The sequence below is a fragment of the Lipotes vexillifer genome, unplaced genomic scaffold (assembly GCF_000442215.2).
Source record: "Lipotes vexillifer unplaced genomic scaffold, Lipotes_vexillifer_v1.1 scaffold1038, whole genome shotgun sequence".
Taxonomy (NCBI): Eukaryota; Metazoa; Chordata; class Mammalia; order Artiodactyla; family Lipotidae; genus Lipotes; species Lipotes vexillifer.
Genome location: NW_006780148.1, coordinates 873,874 through 887,855, shown reverse-complemented (window position 1 = coordinate 887,855; position 13,982 = coordinate 873,874).

The window sequence follows — 13,982 nt, the reverse complement described above, 5'->3', positions numbered from 1 at the left end:
ATTCCTGCTGCCTGTCAGTGATCAAATGACTGCAATATGTCTAGAACTTCTTTACAAGAGACTATGCTCCCAGTTCCTCTTCTGTGAAGTGGTAGGAAGCCCTCAGAATACATTGCACTTGTCATTTTATAGCTTAGTGTTGCTTTTAGCTTGGCTAAAGCACTGTAACCCTTTCAGCATCCAGGGTCCCTTCCTTTTTTTTTCCAGCCACTTTTGTGAGCTCAGTCTGAAGTGTACAAGATGCACACATCTGTGTGAAAAGATGAGTTCGCTTTGATTCTCTGCTACATGATCTACTGGGCATGTCTGCACACAGTAGTGGTCAGAATTTGTATCCTCATGACCTCACTTTTGCTTACAAAGCTCACTTTGTCACATGGGCCACTTAACCATTTTGGTGGAGCAGTAAACAAATAGGAAAGGCTCCCAGGAATTATATTATATGAGGAAAACAGGACTGAGCTGCTTTATGCAAGTTGCTTCCCTAATTTAGGTACATGTTTGGGTTGGAACAAGTCAAAGGCAAAGATTACAGCTAGAGAAAAATATTGCAGAAGCTCTGGAGATAAAAGAGCTTCAACGGTTTTTTTCTCCCCCTGGTGGCTATATGGAGTCAGTACAGCAACTTGCAGAATTAAGCTCTGCCTTCCCTCTCTGGCCTTTGTTAAAGTTCCTTAAAACAGACATTCCTACCAAAGAGTTCTTCATGACAAGAGACAATAGAGATTTTTTTTTTTTGCAGTATGCGGGCCTCTCACTGTTGTAGCCTCTCCCGCTGCGGAGCACAGGCTCCGGACGCGCAGGCCCAGCTGCTCCGCGGCATGTGGGATCTTCCCGGACCGGGGCACGAACTCGCGTCCCCTGCATTGGCAGGTGGACTCTCAACCACTGCACCACCAGGGAAGCCCGACAATAGAGATTTTTAAAGGTTTGGTTTTTGAGTTCAAGAATTCTGTCCTAAAATGGGAATAATGTCAGCTACAAGGATATGTTGTACAACATAGGGAATATAGCCAATATTTTATAATAACTATAAACAGAGTATAACTTTAAAAAACTGTGAATCACTATATTGCACACCTGTAACTTATGTACATCAACTATACTTCAATTTAAAAAAGTTTAAAAAGGGGGAATAATATCAATACCTTAATTTGAAAACAGAAAGGACAATAATAAAAGACAAATTAGAGGTTCCAGTGAATAAAACGTAGTTAACAGTAGGGGCATTTAGGAACAATGACAGTATTAATCAAACATGAAATATGAAGCAAGACGGAAACAGCAGTTCTGGAAGGAAAAAGCTACTACGACATTTTCAAATATTCAACAGATAGGTAAAACTGTACCTTTTTTATTCAGTTAAAGGGTATCTGTTTAACAGCGTCAATGTGTGTAACAGATTCATGGGCAGAGAACATACTAGTTGCTCCTTTAAAATAAAAGCAATATATACTTGTCTAGAATGTTATATCCCTCTGAACTAATGCACAAGTCCAATTTCTCCCTCCTACACAGAAAAACAGACTGTTGAAAGACTCTGGCCAAACTCAAGTGCTGCAGCATGGCAATCTGGAGAGGTGAAGAATGAGAACAAAGGTTATTTTCTAACAGCTTTCTTTGCTAGTTGGCTCTAGTCAAAGGGTGTGGCTTGGGCTGTGGCCAGGTGGGGACGGAAGTTGGGTGAATACAGTCTCACCATGGTAAGTCCTCTATGGGGAAATAAGTCAGCTTTATTCAGAGAATCTGTACCTCAAGGAAGCAATCTGGGGCTGCCACAGCATTCTCTCTCAGCACTGTCAGTGTTGGTTCCATGAAAGCATTTAGTCCGGCCTCAGAGCTTTCCCACACAGAGGTCCCTCACTGGTAACATCTTTCTCCACTCTTCACAGCACTGATTCCCAATCCTTCAAGCCTCAGCTTGTTACCCTCTTACACATGGGTTCCCTGACCATCACACCTGCTCTCTATCAGGACCCTGTTTGTTCCCTTGCTAGCACTCTTCTTACTTTTTTATTGTATTCCTTGGTTGGCTTACTTGCTTAGTGCCTCTCTTCCCCCATAGACTTTGACCTCCACTAGGGCAGGGTCTACATCCATTTCCATCAACATTTGTCTAGCACAACACATAACTCATAGTAAAAACTTAATATGTGTTGAATGATTGGACAAATTTAACATTGGTTAAAGATAGGAATATAGGTTTTTATCTCCTGTGCTGACTCAGACCTATTGCTATGAAGTGCTTATGTTAGGAATCTGAGACCAAGTCTGTACTCAGTAAGAATTGAAAGATTGATCATTAATGGCGGGCTGAATAATGGCTCCTCAAAAATGTCTACAGCTGAATCCCCAGAACCTGTGAATATGTTACCTGACATGGCAAAACGAGGTTTGCAGATGTGATTAAGTTAAGGATTCAGAGGTGGAAAGATTATTCTGGATTATCTAGGTGGGCTCCATGTCATCACAGGGAGGAGAAAGAGATACGCCAATAGAAGCAGAGGTCAGAAAAAGAGAGAGTAGAAGACGCTGTGCTGCTGGCTTTGAAGATGGATGAAGGTAATTCCTACAGCCAAGGAAAGGAACAGGCAATCAAACAGATTTTCCCTTAGAGTTTCCAGAAGGTATGCAGCCCTGATGACCAATGTTAGACTTGTTACTTCTACAGCTATAAGGTAATAAATTTGTGATGCTTTAAAGCACTGAGTTTGTGGCAGTTTTTTATACCAGTTACAGGAAATTAATACACTCAGCACTGTCACAATATTTTCACAATATTCCTGAATAATTTACAATAAGCTTTCATGAGCAGGTACAAGCTGACTCCAACATACCACTGCAGCTAAGAATGACCAGTAACTTGGGACTTCCCTGGTGGTCCAGTGGTTAAGAATCCACCGGCCAATACAGGGGACAATGGCAGGGCCCCCTCTAGGTTTCCATATTGGGCAGCGCAGCCCTGCCTCTTGTTGGTCTTCAGATTGCTTCCAAATAGGAAGGATATTTAGAAGCTGAACAACCAAAACAAACAAATGTCCACTACAGAATCTGTCCATTTCTCCTTTGAAATAGTGGTCATATTATATTTATTAAATATATTTGTATTTATTATATGTGTATCTATTTCTCCACTAAACCATCAATTCCTTGTGGACAGTGACCTTATCTTTTCACATCTATATTCATAGCTCCTAGCACATTGGTTGGCACAAGATCTGTATAAGAGAATATTTATTCAATTTCATAACCGTGGAAAATGTCCATATTTTGTTCTTTGTATGTCCCTCATATTTTCCCTAATTATTAGTTAAAATTAATTAAATAGTATCAGACCTAAACCTCTGCCATTTGCCCTTTAACATTTTGTAGGTGTCTATCCCTTGAATAAAACTTTAATATTACTAAAAAAAAAAAGAATATTCAACAGATCACTTAACGGATAAAAACTATACTCTTATTTGACAGTATGTTATATTACCTGCTCAGTGGAGTTTTAGATGTAGCTTTTCTTCTAAGCTAAAATATATTTATATATTTTAAATATGCATATACTTTCAGTTTTTAAATACTTTGACTCACAAGAAGTTGCAAAAACAGTACTACTGAGAGTTCCTATATGCATTCACCCAACTTCTCCCAATGATAATCAATGTAAGTTTTTACATCCGTGGTTGACTATTTCTTGACCCTGCTGTCTCTTTAGTCACTTCTCATGTTGCCAACTGATGTGAATGCAGGGAACTCACGCTAGTAATCTGTGTTTCCTCCGCCATTTATTCCCATCTTCTAATTTCCTCCTTTTTCTTTCTCTCTGCCTCTTTCTGTTTGCTTTCTACGGGTATTCTCTTTAATGCCTCCCCTTTCATTCTTCCTGTACTCACTTTAAAGTATATTTAAAATGTCTTAATTACAAAGATAATTGGAGGCATAATAAAATATGCATTAGTGTGTGTGCACATGCACACACACACAGATAAACTGGTCATAAATTGGGGGTGAAAGGAAAGTTGGCACTCAAGCACAGGAGTTTGTCTCATGTGTTCCTGTTCTCCCTGGAGGCCATCTACCAAGTCCACAGCCATCTCCAGTCTGGGCACGCTAAGGCCCCAAAAGTTCTTCCTCTGCTTGCCATGGATTAAATATCCTCCTTGATTACAGCCACATCTTCGGCAACTCCTGTCAGAGCAAGGTGGAGTTCACTACATGGAGCAGTGTATTAGTCTGCTTGGGCGTCATAACAAAATACCATAGCTGAGGGGCTTCCCTGGTGGTGCAGTGGTTAAGAATCCGCCTGCCAATGCAGGGGACACGGGTTCGAGCCCTGGTCCAGGAAGATCCCACATGCCACGGAGCAACTAAGCCCGTGCGCCACAACTTCTGAGCCTGCACTCTAGAGCCTGCGAGCCACAACTACTGAAGCCCGCGTGCCTAGAGCCTGTGCTCCACAACAAGAGAAGCCACCACAATGAGAAGCCTGCACCCCACAACAAAGAGTAGCCCCCGCTCACTGCAACTAGAGAAAGCCCGCATGCAGCAGCGAAGACCCAATGCAGCCAAAAATTAAATAAATGAATAAATAAATAAATTTTTAAAAATACCATAGTTGAGTGCCTTAAACAACAGAAATTCATTTCTCATAGAGAACTTACTCTTGAAATGAGTGCATATAGCTGATTCCATGTGTGACAGGAGACAACTATTTAACTGGAAATTCTCCCAATTCACTCCTGTCTGGGAAGCCCAAGATTAAGGTGCCTGCCAATTCGGTCTTGGTGAGACCTCTCTTCCTGGCTTGCAGATGGCTGTCTTGATATGTCCTCACATGGTCCTTCCTCGGTTTGTGCATGCAGAGGCGGGGGGTGGGGGGAGAGAGAGAGAGAGAGAGAGAGAGAATGTATCTTCCTCTTTTTTTTTCTTTTTTTTCTGGCCATGCCACATGGCTTGCGGGATCTCAGTTTCCCAACCTGGGATTGAACCCAGGCTTAGGCAGTGAAATCGCCAAGTCTTAACCACTGGACCGTCAGGCAATTCCCTGTGTCTTCCTCTTCTAATAAGGCCACCAATCCTATTAAATTAGGATGCCCACCCTTATGACCTCATTTAATCTTAATTAGCTCCTAAAAGCCCTAGCTCCAAATACAGTTACATTGGGAATTAAGGCTTCAACATACAAATTTGTCAGAGGGACACATAGTTCAGCCCATAGCAGGCAGAGTATGAGCTGGATATTTGTGTGTTGTGCACTCCGGAGATTTTGTAGATCACATTCTCTAGCTGTATTTACTCTTCATTTCCCAATTGTTGTTCTTAAATCTTTGGTAAAGACTTTGTATTGAATAGCAAACAAGATAAGGATGTCCACTCTCACCGCTATTATTCAACATAGTTCTGGAACTCCTAGCCTTGGCAATCAGAGAAGAAAAAGAAGTAAAAGGAATACAAATTGGAAAAGAAGAAGTAAAGCTGTCACTGTTTGCAGATGACATGATACTATACATAGAGAATCCTAAAGATGCCACCAGGAAACTCCTAGAGCTAATCAATGAATTTGGTAAAGTTGCAGGATACAAAATTAATGCACAGAAATCTCTTGCATTCCTATACACTAATGATGAAAAATCTGAAAGAGAAATTAAGGAAACACTCCCATTTACCATTGCAACAAAAAGAATAAAATACCTAGGAATAAACCTACCTAGGGAGACAAAAGACCTGTATGCAGAAAACTATAAGACACTGATGAAAGAAATTAAAGATGATACCAACAGATGGAGAAATATACCATGTTCTTGGATTGGAAGAATCAATATTGTGAAAATGACTATGCTACTCAAAGCAGTCTACAGATTCAATGCAATTCCTATCAAATTACCAATGGCATTCTTTACAGAACTAGAACAAAAAATCTTAAAATTTGTATGGACACACAAAAGACCCCGAATAGCCAAAGCAGTCTTGAGAGAAAAAAACGCAGCTGCAACATCATTAACCATTAGAGAAATGCAAATCAAAACTACAATGAGATAACATTTCACACCAGTCAGAATGGCCATCATCAAAAAATCTAGAAACAATAAATGCTGGAGAGGGTGTGGAGAAAAGGGAACCCTCTTGCACTGTTGGTGGGAATGTAAACTGATACAGCCATGAGGGAGAACAGTATGGAGTTTCCTTAAAAAACTACAAATAGAACTACCATATGACCCAGCAATCCCACTACTGGGTATATACCCTGAGGAAACCACAATTCAAAAAGAGACATGTACCACAATGTTCATTGCAGCGCTATTTACAATAGCCAGGTCATGGAAGCAACCTAAATGCCCATTGACAGATGAATGCGTAAAGAAGATGTGGTACATATATACAGTGGAATATTACTCAGCCATAAAAAGGACCAAAATTGGGTCATTTGTTGAGACGTGGATGGATCTAGAGACTGTCACACAGAGTGAAGTAAGTCAGAAAGAGAAAAACAAATATCGTATATTAACGCATATATGTGGAACAGATGAACCTGTTTGCAGGGCAGAAATTGAGACACAGATGTAGAGAACAAACGTATGGACACCAAGCAGGGAAAGCCGCGGGGGGGTGGGGGTGGTGTGATGAATTGGGCAATTGGGATTGACATGTATACACTGATGTGTATAAAATTGATGACTAATAAGAACCTGCTGTATAAAAAAAATAGAAAAAACCTGTTTATTAGGTTTATAGATGTGTGCAATTTAAAAAAAAACAAACACTACTGTTACCTTGGGGGAAAATAAAAACTGGTAGGTACTTTATTACTATTATTACATTATTATTTAATTAATTAATTTTTTTTAACTGACAGAGACACACATATAAAGTTCAGTAGAAGAAATTTTTCATTGTCTCTATTTCTCTTCTGGTCATTGCTATCATTCATTTAATTTCTTTCTTTCTTTTTTTCCTTTTTTACTTACAGTAAATGCAGCAGTAAATCAGCAGTTGAATTCCATTACAATTGTTATGTTGGAAGAGGAAGAAGGGAGGAAAAAGTCAAACACTTTCTTAGTGGAAAAACACACACACACACACACACACACACACACACACACAAAAAAAAAAAAAAAAAAAAAACTGAGCAGAAGAAAAAAAATGAAGAGCTGGGAAGTAAACACTAAGCTTCCTCAAGCCCAACAGAGCTCACAGGAAAGCAGAAGAGCTGGTAGGGAGCAGAAGAAAGGCAGCAGATAGGTCCAGAAGCTAAGGCCAATCCTGTTCCTAAGCGGGGTGGGGGAGGGGAGAAGAAGCCTGGAGAAATGGTTTCCCAGTCCCAAGGCAATGAAACATCTTCTCTCCTGCTCCACGGAGAAAGCAGCACAGAGAAAAACTTCATTTTTAAGAAATTTGACGGCTTCCCTCATGGCGCAGTGGTTAAGAATCTGCCTGCCAATGCAAGGGACACGGGTTTGAGCCCTGTTCTGGGAAGATCCCACATGCCGCGGAGCAACTAAGCCCGTGCGCCACAACTACTGAGCCTGAGCTCTAGAGCCCGCAAGCCACAACTATTGAGCTCACGTGCCACAACTACTGAAGCCTGCACGCCTAGAACCCGTGCTCCGCAACAAGAGAAGCTACGACAATGAGAAGCCCGCTCACTGCAATGAAGAGTAGCTCCCGCTCACCGCAACTAGAGAAAGCCTGTGCACAGCAACGAAGACCCAACACAGCCAAAAATAAATAAATAAATAAATTTATTAAAAAAAGAAAAAAGAAAAAAGAAATTTGAGAGCTATCCTAATTCTTCCACTTGTAAGGATGCACTGTGGGTGCCAGGAAAGGAAGGGGGAAATGTATGTGTGTTTCAGGGCCATGGGCACCAAGGCTGCCCCTGGAAAGGAAAGGAATTGAAGGCTTAAGTGGGGGAACCTAAGCTGGGTCCCTCAGAAGTTCAGCTTTATGGCTTTCTCAGCTGCTCTGGGACAGAAGGCAGTCTGTAGGCCAAGAAGGCAGAAAAGTTCCATCCTAAGTCACTGTGGTCTCTCCTATCTACTTCCCACAATTTTCTTCAAACTCTGGGCTAGAAGAAAAGGAGTTCAGAGTTCTGTTTTGCCTTGATGGCTTCCCAAAGACATCCTAAAATACCTGATGAGGGATGTGAAGAGAGGCTAGAGATTTAGAAAGTCCTCTGCTGCTGTGAGACAGCTGTGGCGGATCTTCAGTGACAGTTGTTCCCTGTCCACAGGAACACGTGTTATGATATAAGGGGCCACAGGTAGGCTTCTGTGATGCTACCCCCAGTGGTACAAGGATTAAACCACTGGTTGCATGGTGGGTGGGTTTGGGCATAAGCCTGGAGGGACCAAACTAAAATTACTAACAAAGGAGAAAAGAAATAGGGCTCATGGGAGGTGGGGGACAGAACAGACTGTACAGTGGAACTGAAGATCATACCTATTTAGAGGGAAGTATAAAAAGCTTGGTAATCAGTGGATCAAACTGAATGTGAACCCTGGGAAAGGATAGAAAACCCCTCCCTCTTGCCTGACTCCTCTTCTTTCCCCTACTGTGGTCTACACTGTCCTGAGATCCTTCTCCAGTTTCTCAGTTAATTCCCCGGGAAAGGCAAACCTCTACCCAAGAGCTGGGTTGGCAAGAATATAGGTGAAGTAAGAATCAGAATTGGAGGAAGCTGACAGTGGAGACTGGGTTGGAGTAGCTGCCACCCATACTGTTTTCTACAGCCCCTCTCCAAACCTCAAATACACCTTGGATTCCCTTTCATTAAAAAGGTAAGAAAGCAGGTAAATCAATCAGAGCCCTCATAAAACAACTATCACAACTGAACTACTATTAAAGAACAAAGTGCAGGGGGATTTAGTGGCTGGGGCTAAGGCCATCTGCAGGCCAGAGGGGAAAAAATGCGTATGTATAAATCAGAGCATGGGTATCAGAAACTTGTCCCTCCTCCAGTTAGATCACAGCAGCACCCAAGATTCAGGCAACCAGTGAAGACTCTCTGGAGGACTCTGGGGTCCAGAGTCTCCCCCACTATGCGGGAAAAGCTATCTAAGAGGCTGGGTGAGGGGAAACTAGGTCTTGGAAGAGATCCAGAGGCACAGATGACACTGCATCTCCACCTCTTTCACCTCTGCCCAGTTACTAACAACATGACTCCCACCTAGTGCCCAAGATTTTTCTTCCCATTCTCACCTCTACTTAGAAACACCCTCCACATGGCCAACTCATGAATACTGCAGTGTTTTCAAATATGAGAAACTCCAACCAAATAAAAACAAAAACTCCCTCTTGCTCTGAGCTTAACCTTCCCCCAGGGCCTTTAATGTCATTGAACAGAAAACCTCCTTCCTCAGTTCCTGGGTTCACCACCTTCTCCACCCTGGGGAGAGGAGGAAAAGAGGATGCAGATTGACCAAAAGCAGAATGGGAAGGGGCAGGAGACGAAAAATGTTTTCTGAAGACATGGGGAGGAGGAGGAAAGATAAGTAGGTCACTGTCTTGTACCTATAATGCAAAGTAAAGAAAGTTTGTTTCAGAAGGTGAGTCCTGGGTGATCTGACCCCTGACTCCCAAGCCCCAGGGTAGGGGCTGGAGGCCAGTGGCAACAGCTGCCTGGTGTTGGTTGCTAGAGTGGTAAAAAGTGCCATGATGGAGCTGTTAGGAGGCAGCCCTTGGGAGCCAGGGCTTAGTGTGCTTCTACTGTAGGGGCTGTGTGCTGAGCGATGGGGATGGCGGTTATTTCTTAGTTCTCATGCTCGCTCAACACTTGTTTGCTGCTAGCCACCTGCTCAGTTGCTACAACACTGGCTCTTATTCTGCTGGGACTGTTCTTGGAGATCCATACCCAGGCTTTGGCCCAAGTCACCCCCAGATTCTAGGGTTCATTCTGGCAGTTTCTTAGCTGTTGCCAGGAAGGAATAATTCATGTTCATAGCTGTCTTGGCTTAAGTCTCCATAAACAATAAGCTGTTTTCATCTTCATACACCTGGGCCTCTCCATATTCTACCCTGTGCTTGCTGCCTGGGTCAGCTTTGGTCCCTGACAGGGCAATAACCATGCTAGGACTGGCCTGTCACTGTAATTCCTTTATTCACAGTCTAGTGAAATATAAAGACAAACGTATGGAGTGGCACTCAATAATTCAGGGACAAATTTGCCATTTGTGGGTTTTATATGCTGGTAAGATAAAAATTTCAGTCTTAGGGAATTCCCTGGCAGTACAGTGGTTAGGACACAACACTTTCACTGCTGGGGCCCAGGTTCAATCCCTGGTTGGGGAATTAAGATCCTGCAAGCTGTGTGATGCAACAAAAAACAAAACAAACAAAAGATATACATATATATATTTCAGTCTTAATAACCTTCTCAATGTTAAGACCATTTGTATAGAGAGAAATATTCTGTGAACTTTCCTGGCCAAAATAGCCTGTTATCCTGGTGAAGACACAGCCATATCAGAAAAAAAAAAAAGTAATAATTTAATTTTTAAAAAGTCACATTCTGGTTTTACTTGTAAATCAAAAAGAAAAAAGATTAGGACATGTTAATACATGTTTTGGAAGATATAGCTACTTTCATTCAGTTTGATAATTTGATCAGTCACTAAAAAATTCTTTAAAATTTGTAGTTTTAATCTTTCTTTGGATTTTCTGGGTTTTTTAGAAAACAATTGGTGAATTTTTTAACTAACCAGAATTAATTATAGTTATATAAATTTATTCTTATGACACAAATGATAGTGATTGAGATGTATGCTAAGAGATTGTGTGCTTAAAAAAAACTAAATGAATTAAATAATCAAAAGTTTAGTATCTGAAACTGTTCACTAACTGATAAATAAGCCAGTGTTTTTCAAGCCTTTATATGTGTTCAAAATGTCAAATAGGTGGCAGGACTTTCCAAGCATGTTAAACTTGTGATTGAAGTTATAAAATATTGCTAAAGGTGTTTTGTTTACAGTTATAAAATGTTGCAGTTTGTTCACAGTTATAACGTATAGAAGATTGGTTGTGTTTATAGTTGTAAAATGTTACATAAAGTTGTTTTGCTTACAGTTATAAAATGCTTTAGAATGTTGTTATGGCTATTAAGTGTAGAAGGTTGGTTGTGTGTACAGTTATAAAATGTTGTAGAAGGTTGTTTTGCTGACTATATCGTTATTGGAAAGTCTACTTTAAAAATACTCTAGGTTATTATATTAGAAAAAACTCTTTTTGTTGCAAGTCATAGCAACTCAGTTTGATAGCCATTGACCTTCTTAGTTTCATGTGCTTGCAGCTTCTCTGTATCGTAGGAGTGGGTAGTCATGGGAAGGGCTGTGGCTCTCCCAGGTTGAGTTGTGGACTCAGCTCTGAAGCAGTCACTTTGCCATGTGGACAGGTTAATCCAAAGGTATCCTTTAGGGCATGGGGTTCTATGATTGCACTCCCATCTGGGCCATAACGAGTGAGGAATGTGTGGTTCCCAAAGGAAGGCATATTGGGCAGATAAGTCACGTTTGTCCACTCAAGTTTCCTTTCAAAATAATTGTTATCTGTGAACAGCCTTGTGGGGCCTAAGTTTGGATTGTCCTCATTTGGAAAATGACTATACTGCTGGATTTACTCATTATTTTTATGAAATCATAAAAGGAATAAAGTTGTAATTTGCATCATTATAGATCTCAGGGTTTGTGGTGAAACTGAAGAGACTTTCTTACAGGGTAACATTTATGTTTGGTAGGAAAGGTACCTCCAAAATTAATTATGTTCATTATCTTATTATTTAGAAATAGCATATCTGACTTTTTATTTTTTATTTTATTTTTGGCTGTGTCAGGTCTTAGTTGCGGCATGCAGGATCTTCATTGCAGCACGTGGGATCTTTCGTTGTGGCACTCGGGCTCAGTAGTTGTAGTGCACGGGCTCCAGAGCACGTGCACTCTGTAGTTGCGGCATGTGGGCTAAGTTGCCCCATGGCATGTGGGATCTTAGTTGCCTGACAGGGATCGAACCTGCGTCCCCTGCATTGGAAGGCGAATTCTTAACCATTGGACCACCAGGGAAGTCCCTTAACAGAAGAAAACCATAGTGAATTTATATAATGCTCCACTATTTAAAAATTCTTCTCTAGAGTTTGGTAGGTTGTGTTAGTTTCTATAAAAACTTACTTGCAAAATTTAATTTCATTTAGCAAATGTAAAATTTAAGATGATCAATTCAGTTCTATTTTATTCAATAAACAATAACTGAGGGTAAACTACAGGCCAGGGACTGTGCTGAAAGCTGGGAGTACAGAGATGAACCAGGGCACAGGGCAGAGCCAGGGCACAGTCTCTGCCATCAAGGAGCCAATTGTGAGAGGGAAGAAACATACACATAATTTTAATATAATATGCAGGATACCATGTTAGAAGATTGCCCAGACATAAGGGAGAACTTAGAGTACCCAGCACATTCAGGAAAGGCTTCATGGAGGAAATGAGCTGAACCTTGAAGAAAGAACAAAATCGAGCTGGAAGAAACGCAAGGCTGGCAGAGGCTCAGGCCTTGAGCAACAGCTCAGAGGTGTAAATTAATATGGCACATGCGCAGAAAGCTCAAGGAGCTGGATACAGTTAGAACATAAATGTCGAGGCGAAGAGTGACAGGAGACAGAGAGAGGAGTGTCTTGACATTCTTGGCTATGATGCTAAAGAATTTGCCCTTAATGCAGGTTAGAGTTACATTTCAGATGGGCTGCTGTGCTGCAGTGTAGCCGATGGCTTAAAGAGGGGTAAGACTGGAGGGAGGGAGTCTAGTCACAATACTAATGTGACAGTCCAGTGAAAAGATGATGAGGGATTGAACTGGGTGAGACAAAAAATACTGTTTATTCATCTTTGAATCTCTGGTGCCTGGTATAATTCCTGGTACATGGAATGAACTCAAATAATATTTACAAATTTAGCTACATTTATTTTTTCTCTTCTGCATTCCAATGAAATCTCCACCTTTTGGCTTTAGAACCACATTTCTAGTGACTGTCATAATACAAACTGGAGTCCTAGAAGTTAACTGTACAACTACATCATGCAAGATACAGCAAGAATATACATGCTGCTGAAGAAAATCTGCTTAACGTGACCATAATTCATTCCACAAACATCACACTTCCCTTTGCTTTTCCTGGACCACAGGGTTGTGGATAAGAATATAGATTTAGAATTTAAATGATCATTGCAATAAAAAAAACAAAAGCCAAATGGCCTATCAACTAAGCAATGATTTGTGCAGAAATAAGCAAATCTGCAGCTGTGCTGCCCGTAAAAGACCATATACCTTGCTGGGCACTTGATTGATTTGTTGGAATATGTTTTAAAAAGTCTCTGAAACCAGAGTTTAGTCTGAAATTGGGCATTTCATATAAATACATGACCGAAGACTGAGGTATCAAGATGAGGAGAACTAAACAAAGCTAGTGGGTAAGGGCAGGAAAGGAGTAAAGAATCATATGAGGTCCCAAGCAGGTTAGATTATTAACCACTGGGAATCTGACACCATTCAAGCCCTTCACTGGATATCAAAGGGAATTTCATCTGTGCCCACATTTCTTTTACTTTTTCATAAAGAATCACAGTTTTCACATTTCTTTTACATTATTCACTTTTGGACTTTTTTTCTCCAATGCCCTCTAAATCCATAAGATATTTTGGGAGAAAATTTACTAATGGTAATGGCATATTTAGCACCTAGCTTTTTTTTTTTTTTTATAGAGGGAACATTCTCACAAGATATTTTACCAAGACATGTGTGAGATCTCTTCACTTTGTGAAATAGGGATGGGAGTGGAGCAAGGACAGTTTTTTTTTTTTAACATCTTTGTGTGTTAGTTTCTGCTTTATAACAAAGTAAATCAGTTACACATACACATATGTTCCCATATCTCTTCCCTCTTGCGTCTCCCTCCCTCCCACCCTCCCTATCCCACCCCTCTAGGTGGTCACAAAGCACCGAGCTGACCTCCC